The following is a 21,572-nucleotide window of genomic DNA, read 5'->3' on the forward strand; positions in this document are numbered from 1 at the left end:
TATTCTGGAGCTTTTCCTGGAGCTGACCTCTAAGATTTCACACCTCATGAAGCCAGTCAAGGGTACACCCTGCGCATCATAAATCGCTTCCCAAAAGTGCTTTTCCAGAGTCGAGGAAGACCAGAAACAAGACGCAACGTCACATTTCTGGGAATTAAATGTTTGGGTTTTTTTTCCTCCTCCTTCTTTTCCTTCATTTCCGTTTTCAGCGCAGAGTTTTTAGACCTTTCTGAAACGTCCCTGGGTGACATTTTGCAATGTGTTCCGCAGAGAGGGAGCGAGCGAAGAGGTCGCGGAGGGCAGAGGAATTTATTGACTGAATTTCACGGCTATAAATGGGTCTTTTACAAGTGACACAAAGAAAATGATCCGGCCTTTGCCGAAGCGGCCGAGATCCATAAACACATTCCACGCACTCACAGCAGTCATGACAGCAATCACTTCAATTAAATGCAGCCTTACTCAATAGCGTGTGACTTTGCTTTTGATAAATAACACAGACGAAGCCAAAGCAGAGGAGAAAGTGAGTAAAGTGCACTAATGCCTTTCTTTCTCTGAATTCCTTATATTCTTCCTTCAAGCTAAAACTTAAATCCCCCCCAGGCAAAGTCTGAACAATCTATATTTGCATTTTTGTATTCAGCACTATGTTCGCTATCGCTGCTTTTTATATGTTTTGTAAAAACCTTAGATTCAATTCAGCACTGTAGAGGGTCTCTCGAGAGATCCCCGTCGGACCAATCATCTCCAGAGAACAGCAGCGTAGGGGGAAGAGGGGGGGGGGAAGTCTCCCATATGCTCCACATTGTTCCTCGAACAATCCATATCCCTCTGAAAATCCCACGACGAGATGCTAATGCCTTTTCCTCAGACTGCAGCAGACTGAAAATACTGTGATGCTCTGCTCTGTGGAAGGAGGGAAAGCAATTTCTTTTAGAAATGGGGTTTTTACAACGCTACATTGCTACAAACTTAAAAAATGTAATAAAAGAGGAGATTTCCTTGCACAGCCGTAAGGGCGGTTAAATAGCAAATGTCCTTGGATGGGCATAGACGTAAAGAGTTTTATGTGAACCGTTGTGGTCCATGTATCTACATCCTTATTCTTGCTGCCCTCAGTCAGTCTGATCCGTGTGGAGAGCAGCCGAGAGGCGACTCCAGTTACTATCGGAGAGCTTAATCGTGTACTCCACGTGTCTGAACTCTATGGAAGATGTCCACTGCGGATGGGAAGCGTAAAAAGTCATTTTTCTGTCTTTCTTTTCTTTCTTTTTTTCCCCCATGAGTCATCTTAAAGTAAGAAACATTAAGAAATTTTGCCTCAGTATTCTCCCATTTCTCTGGTTACGGTTTTGCATTGAAATGAAGCTCCTCTAAATTTTGATACTTTTCATAAATTTGTCTCAAAAACTTGTGATTTATTAATTATTTTCGAGTGCGCTACTTTTATAACACATTAAAAGAAATGAGAGATTAGAATTAGACTTCAAAACCAATTAAAAACACTCAATGCAAAACATTTAATTGCTGAAAGCTGCTCGCTGCTAAAACCAGTGCGAGTAATTAACATTAACCAGTATATGCTCACTAATGTTTAATTAAAGCTGAATAAAAAGGAAAAAATAAACATAAACACCAATCTGATCTGCAGACCATGAATTAAAAATAACCAGTAAACCAGAACTGTGACTCCTAATAATTTTCCAATTCAACAAAAATAGTAGCAATAATTAACAGATCAAAGTTGAAGCAGAAGGGAAACTTTTGTCTGGCCTAAATTTTATTCTAATAAATAAGTTGATTTATAAAAGGAAAAACATCCAAAGGAGATTTTTTTTTTTAGTCTCCGAGCCAGTTTGTAATCATCCAGCTTCATCAGTGCCAGGCAAACATCCTGCAAAAATAGGGAGGACACAAATTGGTCTTCCAAATGGACAATGGCCCTACGCAACGATGACTGCATTATAGAAAATTACTTGAAATGAATCCCAGTCGACATTTTCAAATGGAGCCCATAAAAGAAGGAAATGTGTTAAATAACGGGCCACAGGTAGTTCTGACCTGTAGGGTTGTGGTGTAGGAGACCTCGTGAGTAAAAACTGGGTACTAGGTGTGTGGTGAGTTTTGAACTAATTTTCTTTTACTTCTATAGCTGTACAGACCAAATATGTTCCAAGTTGATCCTTTTTATTTGACAAATTCAATAGTGCTCCAGTCTGCACCTTTTACTTTTCTCAGTGCAGTTTGGCTGTTCTCTACCTTTCATGTCTTACACAAAAACAGGTTTTATTTTTTTTTACTTGAAAGAAAAAAAAAAAACCGCTGCCAGAGTAGGCAAATATAAAAGCTTAAGCTATTGAGTCATTTCTCTCCACCGCGGTGTTTCAATAAGGAGTGCAGGAAAATCAGGAAGGTGAAAATCTGATGTAAAAAACTGTAATGCCCCATGGCAACGCATCAATATTCTCCAGTGATTAAGTCCAGGCAGGGTCACAATAGCCGCATTCCCTTGATTCCATTCTTAGCTCTGATTTCAGATCTACTTTTAGCTAATCACACCCACTACAACAGCGGTGACGTCAAACGCTGGCCCTCATGGGTCCTTCTTTGAATAATACTTCAGAGTTGCAGTGCTGATTTTTGGGCCCTCGGTTAGAGGCAGAACAGACATGCTGCGTGCGCTTCAAAGGCCCAAAGAAGGGACACAACTGGACGTTGTAAACATCAGGTCTTCGCATATTTGTCAGTCTTTTCCCTCCCGGTTGTTAGCATTTCCAAGGGAAATAAAACAAAATTGTATCTATCTCAGTGTTTCAATGCGGATTCTAATCTGACCATTTATCTTCTGTCTGTCTCACCCCCATTATCTCTGCAACCAGGGCAACGTGTAAAAGTTTTTTGTCACATTAGAACCTGAAAATGTAATATATTTTATTGCATTTCCAATGAAATATAAAGTTGCACATAATTATCAAAATATCTCCAGGACAGCATCATGTAGTAACTTTGGAGGAGCTGCATTGAGTCCAGCTCAGGTTTTAGAATCTGAAATGCACGCCTCTCGACGGAGAAGTGGTGAAAGTTGATGCCATTGTTGGAGGGGGGCGAACAGGAATAAGTAGTCTTGTTTCAGACTGAGTAAACATTTTGAAGTAGGTGTTTTTTCTCCCCCAAAAGCAACATGGAGGTCAGAGTGACTGAAATGGTGCATGGCACCAAATATATTCTATGTCCTTTGTGAAATCATACGAACATGTCTGAGTGTGAACAAGGGGCTTTATTCTTTTTGCTTTTTGCTCTCTACAACAACAACAAAAAAACATCTAGGCCATGACTGACTGTTAATTTTCGCTATTGAAGGAGCTACATGCCAACACGTCTCCACGTTCAGACTGAAGCAAAAATATTTGGTTTTCCTTGAGGAGTTCCAGCATGAGGATTTCTCCTGGCTCATGCTTCCTCAGACTGTTCTTGAGCATCACTCAGACAGGGTCACAGTTAAAATGAAAACGTGTCAGAGCAAATAGTATGCAGAGTCCTGACTGAAGTGTCAGTACTGTGGATTAGGCCTAGTGCCCTTTAAAGACGTCTGAGAGGCAAATGTGTCATCTCCTCTGTAATTATACTCAAGTGATGGATGATTCGAGAATCTCCTCGAACGATGACCCTCGGTGATTTGAAAAAAAGCATCATGCTCTGATATGATGCACAATTGTCTTCATGCTGGAAATAATGAAAAGACTCTATCCTGTTTCGACAAAAAAAAAAAAGATGCTTAGTGAGATTAACATGTTAAAAATGTCAGATTATTTGATAAAATGTTATGAGGATTAAAGATGCATCACAAATTGTAGTTAATGTGTCTTTAGATTTTTTTTCTTTGGCGTGACATGATGAAGCCTACAAACCAGCATTCTTAGATTATTAAAAGGAGTTAAAAGTGTGTTTTTGGTCAAAAGAAACATGACAAAACATTATTTGCTGCATTCAGTCGGATTCAGTGGGAGGGCCAATGAAATGAACAGATTTTAAAAAAAAGATACTACCTTATTCTGTTGCGTTACCTTTAGAGGTCACATGTGCAGGAGAACAGAGCAAGGTCAAGGCCAGATAAAATGAAACTTTAATCACCAGACACTCCGATCTAAGCCAGAGTGTCTGCGATAATGCAAGGAGAGCAGAAAGGGACAACTTAAAACAGGTAAATGTAACAGATGGACTAACAAGGAACAGAGAAGTGATAAAGAACGACAAAAACCCAGAGGACTCATTAGGAGCACACTCAAAGGACTCAAACCAGAAGTGAAACTAATGAGGTACTCAAAAAAAAAAAAAGAACCCAGCTAAGACTACATGTAAAAGACAGACACCCAAGGAAGGAATCCGTCAGAATGAAACGGCAATACCCAGAAGACGGATGGAAACAAGTGGAGGAAGACCAGGAAGCAAATGAATACAGGAGAGAATAATAGGCGAGAGATTAAAACCCAACCCTGTTACCTTAAGTTCAGCTTTTTATGGCCACTAAAGGGTAAAGCAACAACAACAAAAATGTTTAGCACACCAGTGAGTGACAAACTGATGAACTTAACCAATGAAGTTAGTTTGAATGTATTATAACCTGCTGGCAATTATGATGCCACTTGGGGGGGAGGTTTAACGTTCTAGGTTTCAGGGGCTTGTTGTGACAGACCTCCAGTTCCATCAGTTCACCAAACCTTTCATTGTAAATGGAAGGGAGGTTTAACGGAGACTTTCTTGTCTGAGTCTTGAAAAGGTTTCTTGTCTGAGTCTTGTTTGTAGGGAACTTTGTACCGTTGCGGAGCAACCTACTGAAATGAATGTCTCCCAGAGTCATTCATCATGGTTTCATTTTGATTCTTTACACTTTAACAAAGATAAATTTCATGTTGGTTGCAGCAAAAGCAAACATCAGACTCGTCCTCTACTCTGTAAGCCATAGCCGGCTGGTACTTTTAACCTTTTCTGTCTTGTTGGATTTTGATTTCCACAAATTTTCCTCCCATTTACAGAAGCCTCATTCAATGAACAAGAGGTGAGAAATCACACTCCCAGCCGATCTCTTATCGGAGATGACTTTCAGCCTCCTTGCCTTCATCCTCATCAATAAATTGAAATTATTTTGATTTCTACTCTGTTCTTTCTTAAAGAAGTGAAGGATGACGTTGAATTCATTTAAATTCAGGAAGAATGTGAGAATTTCAATCGAATAAGACGTACAAACTGAAATAGACATCCGTGGGCTACTTAATATGGTAGTAGCCTTAACTTTACTGCAGCCACTTCAAATTGGTCATTAGCAACTTTTAAATTTGCTCAGTGTGTTTTCTAATATGACCAGTGACGTTATATTCGCACCAGATGCCTGAAACAACCCAAGTTTTTCACACATACAGCAAAATTACAGCAAATTAATCCTCAGACTACATAATGATTAAAAAACACATATGGTAAGATGGTATGTCCCATGAAAAAAGTCATCATGGCTAGTTTATGGTGTAACAATTTTCTTCCCACTTCCAGATTATGACTCCAACTATGGTCACCGAAACATTCCAGAGCTTAGAAATTTAACTGCAACTTTTTTTATGTGTTCGGTACTTATTCCCTTTACCATTTCACCTAATTATACTCACCTTCATTTTATGTGCTAATTTCTTTTGCGTATGTATGGGTTACTGGAGTTGTTATTGTCTTATAGTGTGAAATTTAAGACAATAGTCCCATTAAAAGTGTTTACACTGAAACAAATTATTTATTTTGCCTGCGTTATATACCTAAACACAAACTACTACAATTGAATACTGCTGTTGTGGCTGCTGTGGCCTCGCAGTGAGGTTGCAGTGAAATTAGACTTTTTTTTTAATCAAAAATTAAGTCCGCTCGCCTTTTAATTGAAATATATTTTTTGAAGATGAAAAGAGGCCAGGAAATGTATTTATTTTTTAATCCATTGTAAAGATATTAGATGCAGCCAAAAATGCAGTGCTGCCTCAGGGTAGCATAATACCATAGATGTTTAAAACAAAATTAAGAACAAAATTCAAATACTAAATCTGACATATAAATATGCTTTGGCCACATTTCCAGACTTTTAGTGATCTTTGAACCGCTCTATTGCCTTTTCTTGCCTTTTGACAAAACCTGGATCATCGTTAATTTGTATCTGGGTTGTTGGAAGGAGATGTTTCTTATCCCACCTCATCCTAGTTGTAGGAATGGAGAGGCAGAACCGTGTGTAGACCCACTTCCTCAAACAAGAAGCAACTCGACTAATGGACTGGAACACGACCGTATCAATACGACTCGAGGCCGGACTCATAGTGCTGCTCACCTTGTTTTCTTCTGACAGATGAGTTTTAAAATATCCCGGCACGTTGAAAAACTTTACTCCGTCAGAGAAATGGCTCGGCTCCGGTTTCAACTTCCAGCCTTGAGGGTTTTCTCAGACTGAGGTGACGACTGCGCTGTCCTTATTTCACAGGGTTCAAAAGTCTTCACCTCGCTGCACTTGCACACCCACTCACTGCCAACACTGAGTAAGCTCTGCTCTGTCAGAGGACACTGGTGTGTCCTGGTTTGTCTCTGAACTTTTTGGAGAGCATTAAAATCAGAACATCTGAACACCATAGCAATAAAACAGTAAAATATAGATTTAGTTGTAAGTAAACTTTCTTGCCTAACCAGAGTACCGTCTTCCATGTTTGGCTTAAGGCAAATTTTAAACAAGACTTCTCATGGGTTTTTCCAACAATGACTTATTTTTAGACTCTCTTCCACAAAGGCCAGATTTGTGGAGAGCATTGAAAGGTTCCTATACTAAGTCTGAGAAGGGCCAAAAAAGCATTGAATTAAATTTCAGTATGTTAGTTTTTTGGATAAGTAGAACGATATAAAACTGTGGAACAACATTTGTATTTCCAGACTTTATTCCCTTCCTTCTGTTATTCCTTTATTCATTTCCTTCTGTATTTCTTCAGGCTTTCCTTCCTTACTTCCTTTTGTCATTTATCCCACGTTTCTATTGGCATTCCTTCCTTTCTTTCTTTCCTTGTACCTTTTCATTCTCTTTTCCTTCTGTCCAAACTTTTTATTTCCTCCTTGTGTCATTCCTTGTCCTACCGTCTTTTCCTTCCTTCATTCCTTGTGCTCTGCCTTCTGTCTGTTTATTTTTCTTTTTTTCTGTGCTTCCTTTTTATTCATTTTCAGTATCCTTTCATATTTCTTTTCCAGTGTCTGTCCTTTCTTCCTTCCCTAGTTCCTTCTGTCCTACCTCCTTTCTTTTTATCCTGGTTTTTTTCCTTGTAGTACGCCCGTCTACCTCGCATGCCCATCCATCTCTTTTTACATCGTTCTTTATAGCCTTCCTTTTTTCTTTATTTTCTTGTCCTTCCCTAATTTCTCTGGTTTTTCCAGGTTTGATATTTTAAAATCTGCCATAAAATTGTAGTGAAATGATTATTTAATGTCGGAAATGAATGTTAAGAACTCCGAAGTGTCCAGCATGTAAGCTGAAAAGCATGGAAACCGTTTCGTTGTGCCGTCAATACATTCCTAAGCTGTGGATTTCTGCAGAGATATTACTGATCTCCCAACGTCTTCTCTCATTCACTACATATATATCATCATCTTTCCCGTAACATCCAAGCAAAACATCCTCACGTTTCCATTATTCAGGTGCAAAATATGAAAAGTTCAACACTTTTTCAAGGCGGCGTATGAATACATTGGTTTCAGTCGGTAAAACGGACCGAGTGTCGGCACGAGTGAACGAGTGAGTCACGCGTCGTTCCACGACCTACTTCACATTCGAGCGTTGGGGCGGTCGTTGAGTGGAGAGGCCAATTCATAATGATCATAAGAAAAGAGATCGTGACAGGAAACAAAAGCGAGATCCGCTCGCGGTGGCTGAGCAGAACCTTGTACGTCTGAAGCGGTCGTAACGCTCCGGTTGTACACACATACACACACACACCCACGCACACACACACACACAGCTTGAAGCAGGAACTCGACGACAAAATAAACCCCCGAGATAAACAGTAATCAATGCGGGGAGATTTTAAACAAATCATTTGTGAGGTCTGCTTGTTTGCTGATTGACTCTTTGCTGAACTCTGCCTTCTATTTCTCTACCTAGAGGGACTCTTCACTACAAGATGGCAACCTTTTAATTCAGATGAAAGTTATTGAGTTGCGTAATCTTCTGCCCCCCCCAAAAGGTGCATTCAGAGAGAGCAGCTGTGTGATCTCTCTAAGGGGCTTAACTAAAGGACAGTGTACTTTGATGAGCTTTTTCTCGCTGGTTGCCCTCTGGTATGGCGGTTTATGATAAAAACGTCCAGACAAAGGTAACCTTTGGCTTTACTCCGTTATGTTTTTGTGAGGATTTATGAAGCCGAAGCTTCATAAATTAAGTTTTGTGTTTGTTTTATTTTTAAATCCTAATACTAACTAAATATTAGCGTTGTAGCCATACACGTTTATGCTAGCTGTTTGTCCTCTCATACATCCTTATTGATTTTTTTAGAGCCGTCATTGGAAAGATGTTGCACAAACTTCCCAAATATCCTGGATCTGTGTGGACGCCATCAACTGAACGATCACACATTGACCTGCTACATGAAAATCTGAGCTAAGTCTTAAAGTACGAATGCCTAGATGAGCATGTTCAGTAATATTTCACGATAATTGTGTAAGTAAAGCTCTTCCCCTGCACTAGGAACTTAAATACCACATAAAATATGTCTTTAAACAATCCATTATTTTGTAAAATTTATAAAAAATGTATTTTAAAAAATCTGTAATTCAAAACTTAATCTACTTGTATAACTCCATTACATGCACGGTTGGATTTCCCAAGACTTTTTTCCTGCTCCTTTTAATAATCGTAGCTTGCAGCTTATGGAAACCCAAAAATCCAGGTTTTCAAACAATTAGAGTATAGCATACCAATAAGAAGACCTTTTTAATGTCAGAAATTTTATGTCAATTTCAAGGAGAGAGACACTGATATCCACTGCAAGGAATGTATTGCTCTACAGGTCATTTCATTAGTAGCCAAGCAAGAGAAAGTTTAGTGGAAGGGAAAACTGTATCAGAAAAAATATATCAAAGCAAACCCTTGGAGAGTCGCAGTGTGATTATCTATCTCATGTAACACCGAACATATCTTTTTAATACGCTGAAATTTCAGTGTTGGGTCCATTTTTTTATTGGTCTTATATAATGTAGCACTTTTTCTGAAAAACAGAATTCAAACAATGTCCAAACTAAATATTTACTTAAAACCTGGTTCTTTAGTGGTGCTGGTGTTCCACTCGGTGTCTGCAGCAGCTGCCGAAATGTCCGTGTCAACCCGACCACATCCCTCCAGTGTCAAAGCGAGCGCCCTCCCTCCATCGTTGCGTTTTGTAGTCAGAAGGATGGCTAACATTTGTATTCCTCCTCATCCTCAACGCGCTGCACTTTCAGCTAAGCCCCGTCTGCAGCACAGAGAAAAGTTTACTGCATAAAAGCGAAGTTTTTTTGTGTGTGTGTCTTTTCACCGTGAGAGAGCTGAGGCGGAGGAATATCGCCTGCGGATGTTTCATATCCCCACAGCCCTGACTGCACGCTCTCTGCACTTCTTCTTCATCTTGTTTTCTTAATCATTTGTCTTTTCCCTCTGTCTTATCGTACCTCTCCTCTCTTCTCTGGCTCCGTCTCTCAGGGTCTAACCTCTCCTTCCTCTCACTGGTTTTTCTTTTTATCCCCCCACCTCTAATACCGTTAACTTCCCACCCTCTTCCTACTTGCTGTCTCTGAGAATGTCTTCCCCTCTCTTTCACCATCCCCATTTTCCTTTTTTTTTTTTCTTCTTCTTCTTCGTCTTTTCCACCTTCTCCGCCTATCTTGGCAAATGCGCGAGCAGGTTTCAGCGGTTTGCTCGGCGCCCTCGCTCCCTGTCAGGCGCCAGTGGAAGAGGCAGCGCTGTCACAACGGCCCGGCTCCATGGAAGACGAGGCAGGAAAACACGGCTCTGAGGAGGTGTACGGGTGACAGGTCCCTTCATTGGGGAGTTTTGTGAAATGAGGGAGATGCAGCTTTGGGAGGAAGTAGAGAGAGGAAAGCTATACAAACGTTTTTGTTTTGTTTGTTTTTTTTTTTTTTCGTGAAAAAGCCAAGGGATGGAAGTTGCACACTCCTTTCCAAAGGTCGGCCTTCCGTCAGCGATTCCCTCTTGCGTCGGTACCAGGATGCAGAACTTGGGAAGCAGATGCTTCTCATTTGCAGCTCCATGTTTGAGTGCGTAATGCTCTTGTTGTTTGCATAAGCTACATCCAATCCATCAGACGAAGGCTGTGCATCAAGCCGTAGACGAAAGCGGCTCCTGCAGACATGTGCATTCGCTTCACGACTCCGTGCGTCGTTGGCGAGCGTGTCTGTGAGCGTGTCCGACACGTAAAGCTAAATGTTTTGATAATTCAAACGCAGCAGGCACAAGCAGTCCCTCGGCTTCACCTGAATTATTCATTCTTGGCGCTCGGGTTGTTGTTGAACGGTGATGTTAAAAATCAGCACTACACGCTTCCCAAAGTGATTTATTGGATTTGGATAAAACCAGCCTGAGATTTTTTTTTTTTTTTTTTGCTAGTCTTTATCTCACAAACTTGGATTGTAAAACTTCTAAATGTATCTAGTTTTATAGAGTTGCACCCAGATGGGTATATACACTGTATGTACTTTGATAGGACCAGTTTAATGAAGTAATTTTAATTTGGCACATGACACACTTTCTTATTCATGTATATATATTTATGACTTTGTTGTCCTGGGGACCAAATCACTCATTTATAACCGTTTATGAACTTCTTGCCCTTTTCTTTGATGAAGCAAACTTATGGTGGTCAAGAATAAATAAATCAAATTTACAGTAGAATCAAAGCATAATAGCTTTTGCTCTGTGCATAACTTAAACGCTTGTCCAAAAAACAACAGACCACCTCTGATTTAGCTTTTTATAAATATATGATGGAGTAAACTGAACATTGTTGTTTTATTCTATGAACTATCGACAACATATCTCTGAACTTCCGAGCAAACATTTAAGCTTTATTTGCAAACAAACAGAGCTGTAGTTCTGCTGTCATAATAGCAAATAGCAAATACTTACAATAATGTTAATATTGTTCAATTTAGCTCACAACTTGTATGACATGTACACTTGGACATGTTTTTACTCTTTTTTTTCTCTCTTAAAAAATGGCGAAAACAGAGAAATCACAAGTCATATTGAATTGCATCATCAGTAAATCTGACCTTCAAATGCTTCCTGCTTGTTTTGAGTCCTTGATGCTTGGAGCTTTTATCGATGCTGGTTGAAATGTATTGATCCAGAGGAGCAGCAGTCACTCAGTCATGTCTGGCCTACCTGGGGTAGATATGCTGCAGCTCCATTACCTTTGATGCGCCATTGTGGAATAAGTGACATTCATTAGCCCGGGTGACTCCTCCACTAGTTGGACCTACTGTTAAAAGGCTACATGAGATCCTAAGGGGAGTTTCTCGACACGCTTTCATCATCGCTCAACTCCTGGAACAGAGAAGCAGACATTATGAGGGTTACATTTATGCAGGTAGCTAATTAACATAGTTTTCTGAAGCCAGTCAGTGTTAATCTAAACCCCGTTCGATGAGACCCGACATGGAGATGCGTTTCATTTTGTAGCCCTCTTAGTTCTGGATGACACATCTTTAAAGTATACTTATGCAAAGATATGTTAAATAGAATTAACATAACCTGAAAATTAAGAGTCAGACACTTAAAACACCTGAGAGTAGTCTCGACCAACAGCAGCCTCTGTGGCTCTTCAGTAATAAAGCTAAGGTGTCTTCACACGTTTTAGGTGTGAAGTGAAACCGTAAATATTGTGTTGTTGTCGTCAGACTGTCGGTGACTACAGACAGAGTATTTTAACCACCTGGATCCTGTGATTTACTGATCTGAGGTTAGAAACTGAGCAGTCAGTTTCTAACTCACAGGATCCCAGTTTGGAAAAACCTCTGTTAAGCTAACAGCTAGCCTGAGCAGAGTCCATTCCAAAGTCGATTTTTCTGTCTCGCATTTAATAATGTGCTAAATTCTGGCTGCAAAACATTATGAAATCCTTGAACGCATTTTGTCATAGTTTCTGTTGTGTTTTGTATTAATAAAATGATTACATTTTCCGGCAATTTTTTTTTTAAATTGCAGATGTTGCTCCTTTTAAAGAACGTTATGTTTGTAATAACATTGTGCATTTTGCAATAAATGACCGCAAACCAGTATTTGAGCTAATCCAAATCAATATGGGAGTAGATTCTACACATTTCCGTCTTGACCCTGTGTAGATTCCTCATTTTTGACCAACTCATGCCTTTTCCGTCACAGTGCACAAATTGGTACTTCTCTGAGTAAGATGATTTTGTTTCTATCATTTTTTGTGTGTTTTTTTTCTGACAGGATTAAGCTTGATTTATGTAACTGGTGGGACATTCTGCTGCAGGATTTCTGTTGGAGAGCAAAATTGATGGTTTCAGTTGTCTAAAACCCACCACCATGTTTTATGATAATAAATATGGTAAATATAACGGCAAACATTCACTAAAAAGAGAAGCTTGTGCGAGTTAAGTTAAATGGTACACATTGTGCTCAAAGTCCTCAGACAATAAATCCATTACCAGCATTGTTGGCATTTAATTTCTGTTTGCAAAGTCTTTTAATCAGCAAATCGTTTCAGCTCTATGGGGCTCGTTAATCTCTTATTGCCCGAGGAAATAATAAAATTGGCATGTATTGTCAGGGTAAAACGAGATCCTGCGGTACTTTCCTTGCCCCAGGGTACCCTCAGAGGTTAATCCAGCCACGGCTGCGCTGAAAAGCTGCAGTGTTGAACCTTTCATTAGGAGGCTGTATAAGATCCGCGGGGTCCCGTGAGGGATCAAAACACACCTGTGCCCCTGTGCACAGCTGTTAGAGGAGGAAGCATCTTTTTTCTATAAATGCTCCCTTCTCTGCCGTTCATTTACACAGCGGTGCTGCTAATGAAGTCAAATCGGAGACGTTAAATATTCAATCCAGCCTATGTGAAAGTCTATATTTATCTGTTTTATTCATGATGTTGATGTTAAACTTTTTCACGTTGTGCCACGTCAAAATCAGAATCATATTTTGATGTGATTCTGAGGCATGAACATAGTCACGTACAACTTGGAAGTCAAATGAAAACGATAAGGACAATTTACCATTTACAAAGTGAACCTCTGACCTATTACACATTTTTTATAGCTACTAAAAGATTTTCTTCCACAGTCAGTCTGTAGATCCACCCACGTTTTTGTCAAATCTGACAAAAGCACAAAACTTTTAGGTTGAAAAGTTTAAAACGCTACGTGAAACACCAACACAGAGGTTGAATTTTGGGATCGTTTTTACCAGAGCTCCTTTTTCCACATGCTAGCTGTGTCCCCTACATTGATTCTGGCAAACTGCAAATAGGACCCCTTATGGCTTTCCTCAAAATAGCTTTCTTTTTTCCACCCTCCCTTACAAGGCTGATTTTGTGGAGTTCACAGCCGATGGTTGTCGACAGAGCTGTGAGCCCTGCAGCTACTCCAGCTACCTTTAGCCTCTCGGCTGCTTCTCTGATTGTTGCTCTCTTTGCCTTGTCTATCTGTTTAGATGGATGACCATGTCTTTGCAGAAGGCAAAGAATTTCCCCAGTTTCTAAAGAAAAATGCAATTCTGGCATTCTTGAAAGCACTGCATTTTGCAATTTAAACTAACTTAGATCAGCTCTCTGCCTGGACTGTTGAAAACAACAACAAAAAAATCACTATTTTATATTTTCTTTGACCTTGAAAACTTGTATGTCTTAGAATAAAGTATGCTAGGCTAAAGACAGGTTTTATGGTTTGTGACTGTTTGGTGCCTTTTATTAAATTCATAGAAAGTAGCAGTTTTAGCTGTTTGTCAAGCACTTTTTACCCAGCTTAAGAAGTGCAGATCCAACATAACCCAATTTTTTAATTTTACATTTACAAATATTGTATTCAGTCAGTAAGTGAAAGATCAAACTATTAAAATGTTCAAATTAACTTGCAGTGTAGCAAATAAAAGAATACTTTTGACTATTTAAAAGAAAACCCTGCACTTATTAAGCATGATTAGACCTTTGACATTTACATTTATGACAACCTTGACGAGGGTGAAGGGTTGATACAGATCCAGGTTTTATTGGAGTTTTGATTGCTAAAATCAATATACATGCTTATTGGTAGCATATTTGTTAATGTAAGAATTTATATTAACTGAGGAACTTAGTCTTATAGAACAAAGAAGAGACGTGTTGGGTCATTGTGAGTCACGATTTAAACTGGACTGTCTTCCTTGTCTCTCTGCCTTGTGACCTTCTTGAACAAACCTCTACAATTTGAAGAGACAAACGGGGCCTAGTTAGTACCTATAAAAAGCTGTGTTCCTAAGACCCCGACTTAGGCTGATCCCGAGGTTAATTGACCCCAGGCAGTCTGCGTTTTCCTCTCTTGTGCCACGGGACCACTCTGTCGCTCTTTCAAACCCAAAGCCTCCTCCAATCCTCTTCCGCTGATCTCCCTCGCACTCCTCCATGCATTTTTCACACCTCAGAGAGATGTGCAGAGGTCTGCTGCCGGGGCTCCACCTGTTTACCAAGGACTCCTGTGCCTCCTGGCCGCCCTCATTAGCGCCAGCATGAATACTGATGCTCCGGATGAGTCTGTTGCCATGTCGATCAGAGCGGGTGGCGCGCAGGGTGTCAATTAGGGTTGCATCCAGGAAATGAAAACCTGACTCAAACAGTTAGTTGGTAAGTGACGGGCAACAGCAACCAATACATCCAAGAAGCACAACACCTGGATGACGATGTCGGAAGCTGATTTATAATTCCGTACGGACCGAGAGATTTATGAAGGCTACGAGTTTTGTCTCTGCAATCTCAGTTTCGGATATATGCGAAATATACTACAGTGACACACACGCCGGCGGAGCCTCAGCTTTCCTTTTTTGGCGGCTAGAGATTTTCAAAAAGCTTTCATTCTCCACTGTGATAATTACCCATGCTGCTCTCCAATGGCGCATTTGCATAATCATCATCAGCCATTCACGGAGGACACACAAAGGATTATAATGAGGCAACAGAGACACAAGGAGCGATTCGGGGGGTGGGGGGGGACCAATGAGTATTCACCGTGAGAGGGATGTCATTGTCGGTTGATTTTGTTTGGAGAATGTCACGAGACAGGAAGAGGAACATTCCACGATAATCTCTTGAGGTTACGGGAAAGGGGGTCGACATAAACGCTCTGGTCATTTCACCCCGAGACTGAATGCTACAGCCTATAATGAGGTTGTATATTTAGGTGGAATTAAGGGAGAAGTGAGACAGAGAGAGAAAAAAATCCTCTTATCCTTTAGAGAGCTTGTTTTTTGCAGCTCTCGCAGAAGGCAGACACAGCAGGAGCTGTCAGCTTTACCTGCCTTTAAATCCATAGTTATTTCTCCAAGCTTTGTTGTACCTGCTACAGCATAAGCACCTTAGCAGAGCCACAAATGTCAGGTAGACCCTGCTTCTCCTGCACAATGTAGATTAGAGCAAACTTTGCATAAGACGATCCCTACACACTTCTGAACCTAAGTGTGAGGTGTTGCCAAGCAGGCATCTTTGGATGTGTTCACACCCCTCGGACTGTTTGACATGTTGTCAAATTACAACCACAAACCCAGTCTTTGTTTTTATTGGGATTTCAAATGACAGACTAACACAAAGTAGCACACAATTGTGAGGAGGAAAGTTTAGGATAGTCACTTACTTGGTGGAGGAGCTCCTAGTACGTGTCTGTTGGCAGTACGGCAGTTACTGTTTGGTCTTTTTGAAGGAGTTGGAAGAAGAAAGTCATTGTTGAAGAAAACAACAAATACATAAAAACAACAGTTTTTCCAAAGATTTTGGACTACAATAACTTTAATACACCAACCTCATTGTGAAGTTTGGTGGGAGGAAAGATAACCGAGCATGTACCCAGAGCTGCAGTGGTACGGTTTAGATGGAGACATGTTTATTCATTGGAGAATCTGTGGTAAAATGTGATTTTCACAAAGTCTCTCCAGTCTGACAGAACCTGAGATATTTTTGACAAGATTTTGGTCCCTAAATGTCCAATTCTGCTACAGATATACCCCTAAAGACTTGAAGCTAAAAAGCACTAACTGGGGAGTTAATTGCAAATTCACAAAGTTTTAGAGTTTTATTTGCAAAAAAAAAGAAAACTACATACAACTTTATGTTTTGCAATTATGCCCTACAGCACTGGTCTATCACAAAAAAATAAAATACATTGCATAAGAAGACAAAATAGGATGCAAATTGTTTTTGCAAAGCACTATATGTACACATACTGTAGTTCTCGTGGATGTAAAAATGCTTCTCTCTCACTCTGGAGACTTGCCCACACTACTTAGACATTTTCCTGGAACGGGCATTGTGGAGGAATAAAACAGCTGAAGTTGAGTACAGAATTTCATTTTGAAATGATCTATTTTTCATCATTTTAGAGAAGGAAAGGATGCCGTTTCAGAGTGCTTAGAACAATAGGATGAAATGGGAATTCAAGGTACTCTGGTAGTGTAGATCTCCACAGTCATCATGGATGGAGAAACAACATAAATCATCACTCCAAAGGTAATAAAAGTCCATTTGTCAGAGAAGTCGGCAAACTTCCCATAGTTCCTCCAGGTGTCTGGCTCCCTGCCAGAAAAACCAGCAGAGCAGCAAAAAAGCTCAGGCTATGATATGTGTATCTGCAAGTATATGACACAGTCTCTTCTCTGGGATTCCTAATGTGATTAAACCGCAGCAGTTAATGCAATAATCTCGCAACAATGCACAGTATAATGCTCCAATCAATGCCAATAAAACTGCAACCTTTCCTCCTCCTGGTCCTGCCAAAGCCATGTAAGCTATCAAGTGTGTGTTTGCTTTCCCATCAAATCTCAATTTAATCTCCAAGCATGCCAGTGCAACAAATGGGAAAGAAGGGGGTGAATGGAGGAAGTGGGGGGGGGGGGCGAAATAAAGGGGAAAGCAGCTCTGTGAATCAGATGAAATGTAGAAATATTGGCTTATTTTCTCTGCTTCCAGTTTATTGTCATACAAAAGACATTCTGTACTTTTCCTCCGAGGCGCTGCCATCAACGTCCGTCTCCTCTCACTTTCCTCTCGTCGCTCCGTGGAAATCTGTCAGAGAGGCGGGAGAGAACGAAACGGAGAGAACTGGCAGTGGCGCATACAGAGGCCTGCGTCGATGGCGGCAGGTCTAAGTGCCATTAGGCTGCATAATTATAGGACTGTCTCGGCTGGAGATTGTACTTTTTTTGGCGGTCATGCAGCCCTCCTTAGACATTGACAAGTATGTGAAGGGAACTTCTTTTTTCCTGCCAGTCTTTTTTCTTTTTTATTCTGGCATTTAAATTCATTGAATCACAGTCAGTCATTGCATGACAAGACCAAAACCACCTAAAATACATTCTGATATATTGATATAAATGAGGAATGCTTTCTCATATGATAGTGGTGACAAAGTCCCCATTTGGAGCCCAAGAAGAAAACGTATAATTAGTTGTTTAGAAACATTTTTTTTGTGCACAATAGTCTTTTGGGGTTTTTTTGTTTTTTGTTTTGTTTTTTTTAAAAAGCTTGTCCTAGACGAGATGCTTTCGACCCCAAGCCGATTTCCCATTACAACCTGGTTCCAAAACAAGGTTTAACTAGTCTTACGTTAGATGCGTTACTTTTGCAGGATGAAATCACACATTATCATTTATTCAGTAGAATTACAGCACATACACGCACATTCAGTAAACTAAAATATTTATTTTAGGAACTTTATCACTAAGTGGAACACATTGTATAGATTATTTACACACGGATGGATTGAGAATCTTTAATTCTGTTAATTATGATTTTCCGCTTATAGCTAAATAGAAGTCGGATGAGAATGGGCAGACTGTTTAGAGATGACAGAAAGGCAATAAGTAGCTGAAATAGTTCCTGGTCCAATGACAGTAGGGCCAGATTTTTGGGTGCACATTTCCTTTGACTTTATTGCTTTGTTTCTGCTCCGATATGCACTGTCAGCTTCGAGACCAAGGACTTTAATAACAAATCAAACTTAAACTGAAATGATCGGAGTAGAGCTGTGAGAGTATCTGAAGGGTAATCAGATAAAATCTGAAGAACCTGAATACAATTTTGCATAATCAGGTGCTTTAGTGTTTTCTGAAAACACTTAAAGAAAGGTATGCTGGAAACAATTCCAGAACAAGCCCTAAAGGGAGAAGTGAGGAAATTTGGGGGGAAAATGGTTCCAAAATCTTTGGAACTGATCAGCTGCAGCCGAGGACACCAGTAACCAGCTTCCAGGAGACAATTTTCTACTTTCTGCTCACAATCTAAGACCAACAGGGGACTCTGTAAAAGTAAAGTAAGATAGGAAGACATAATGATACTCGGGTGAAACTGGAAGATGCCACTCACATCTCCGACAAATTGATGCCGTGGCAAAGAAGAGGCTGAAGAGGCTGTTCGTCTGTGCAATGCCACCTTGGGCCTGAAGAAGAGTGGGGAGTGGGGAACCCACTGTACTTTCTGGGGGACATTCAGTCACTTAGAGCAGATGCCACTGTTATGTCAAAATGGATGTTTTCCGGTAGGTTGTTCTCTGAGGTCTGTCACATTTACTGCTGATGAATCATACACCTGCTTCAGAGGTATTTTCTGAAGTGAAGTCCATCTGATTCAGGGAGTTCACTGACAATACTCATTATATTGCTCCCAGCTATTAGCCAAATGATTGTACTTGTTGGATCTCAGCTGTGTCAGTATTGAACCTGATACGTTTTTGTAGCATCTTATCAAAATGAACCTAAATGTTTAGATTTTTAGCAAATCTGATCATTTTGACTAATTTTTGGGTCAATTATTGCAATCCAGACCTAATTTTTTTTTCCCCCAACTTTTGTTTTGTTTTTGTTTTGTTTTTTAATAGGCTTTCACTCGTCCGCAGCCAACAATGTGGAACAGGGAGCTGGTGGATGAAACAGTAGCTGGCTAAATATGGCCCCTTCATCTGGCTTAACTCTACAAATGGACCTCATTGTCTCGAGGAATTTGATTTCGTGCCATTCTGTGGCCACGCTGTGCCCTCCGTGGGGCCCGACCGCGGCGAGCAGGGCCCTTATCAACAGCACTCAGGGTGTGGAAATGAGGAATTGAGTTCTGCCTCAAATCAAACCATGAGAAGGAACGAAAGGGAGTGAACAGAACCGAGAAGGCGGGCAAAGAGAGAGATGGGGGGGATGGGGATAATTCTCCAGATGCTTCCGCTCTCCAACTTAGACACAAGCCACACACATTTCTGCCTGTGTGCACCTGTTCCAGAATACACGAGTGTATGCACGGAGCATAGGCGTCCAATAAAACTTGTCGTGGACACACTTGAAAACAAAATCACTGCATAACAATCGCTAGTAAGTCTGTTGTTAGAATTCAACTGTGGTGCTAAAGTTTTCACACTACTGGAACTTTTTCACTTTTTTGTTTTCGATGTTGCACCCACAGACTTCTATTTTAAATTATATTTTGTTGGACTTTTATGTGAATCAAGCTTTTTATCCAGCCTCTTACCTTTGATACCCTTGAATGAAGTGAAGTTAAATTAGTTTAGAAGAGGAGAAACTCATAAGAAATTCTATCATATCAAACATGGGAGGAATAGATCTGGTCAGATTAGACCAAAACTGGGTTTCTTGGTCTAAGACTTGAAACTTGGACCAAGAAATAACAACTGTAAACATGTAGCTGGAAATACAGCGGATTGCTTTAGATAGAATGGACCAGATATCACAATATTTTTACATTTAAAGCCATGGAATATCATACAAATTTCTCATCTTTGGATTTAATGAAGAACTCGGTGTCTACTAATAGATTATTTACCAGTAGGCGTAAATAACAAAGGCAAAGAGACTTTTTATCAGAGAAAACAAATCAAGTATAGATCTAACACTCTTCTACCTGGGTAGATACATTAGATTTGCTTTTAAAAAATGTAATTCAAAAACAAAATTGGTGGAAAAATAACATGGAAATCTGAAAAGACTATATTGCAAGCCAATGAAATTGAAGGGAACCACTTCATTTATGTGATAGAATGGTCCAGTCAAAGTTCTGACCTAAATCCAGTTAAATCTATTGTCAAACTGAAAAAAATGTTTTCACAGATGCCATCAAATCTCAATTAGGTTGAGTAATTTTGCAAAAAATATGGATGTTTTGCAGGTTGTTCGGCAACGTACCTTACAGACTGAAGTGGACTTAACAAAAAAACATGCCACACTTTTCAGATTTATATTTTTCCGACCTGTTGAAAACAATGCTTCCCTTCCACTGCACAAATGGGCTCTAATTTGTGTTGGTCTTTCATATAAAACCGTCAGTAAAAGGCACTGTGAAGGCGGCAATAATTTTGTGTGTGTGTGTGTGTGTACAGTGTGTGACTGTGTGTGAAACGGTCCGTCTCGCTGTTTGCAAGAAACATCTGAAAAACAGCCATCGCTAATTGGAGTCAAAAGCTAGCAAAGCTGGCAGCTAATCGATGAGACGACAGTGAAGGTGAACGTTTGATACGTTTAGCGTTTCTAAGTTTCCTTGAGCAGAAACCGATGTGAACCGACCAGAAAAAAGAAAAGCAATTGATCCAGAAGATTTTCAGTCAAGAATAATTGATCCGAGAGCAGTGGTGAAGCAACGCCGTAGAGTTTAGCCCCATAATTAGTCTTTATTCAGATGGAAAACGGCTCAGATTGGTTCTTTCAGATGTAATCCTGAAGACGAAGTGTTGGCAGGGCATTTACATTTTTTTTCCGTCACCAAAACTATTAGCATGAGCTGCTGCCAGTAGGATCATGCTACATGCATCTGCAGACTGCTTTGGAAAACTGCTGTCACCAATTTGTTTTTTTTATTGTGTTTGCAGCTGGAGTTACTTTAAAACCTAATTTGAGGCAGCCAGAGACGATGGGTTCGGATTCTACTTCCCGTATGTAAATACAATCGCCATCGGCTTTTTTAACTTAAATATGTTTATTTATATTTAAGGTTTTTTTTCACTCCCTATTTGTTCTTTCTTTACTATATCACCATCTACCAAGAGTCTAATTTGTCACAATTTAAAGTGAGATTGCCTTCATTCTGATTGCTTTAATTCTTCTTCTCTGGTTCGGCCATTAAACGGAGCAAAGAGCTCAGAGCGGATTGGCTTTTCATCGAAGCCGTTCTGCCGGGAGAGAGACGCTCCGGTAATTCAATTAAAGCATATCAACCTACTGATCTGCAAAATAAATCTCACCAGGCCTCTCCCCACACTCCATGCTGATTAAAAGTGTGTTTTAGGTGATGGAGGCGTTTCAGAACGACTAAATGTTTAGTGTGGTG

The sequence above is a fragment of the Poecilia reticulata genome, chromosome 23 (assembly GCF_904066995.2).
Source record: "Poecilia reticulata chromosome 23, P_reticulata-male-v2, whole genome shotgun sequence".
Lineage (NCBI taxonomy): Eukaryota > Metazoa > Chordata > Actinopteri > Cyprinodontiformes > Poeciliidae > Poecilia > Poecilia reticulata.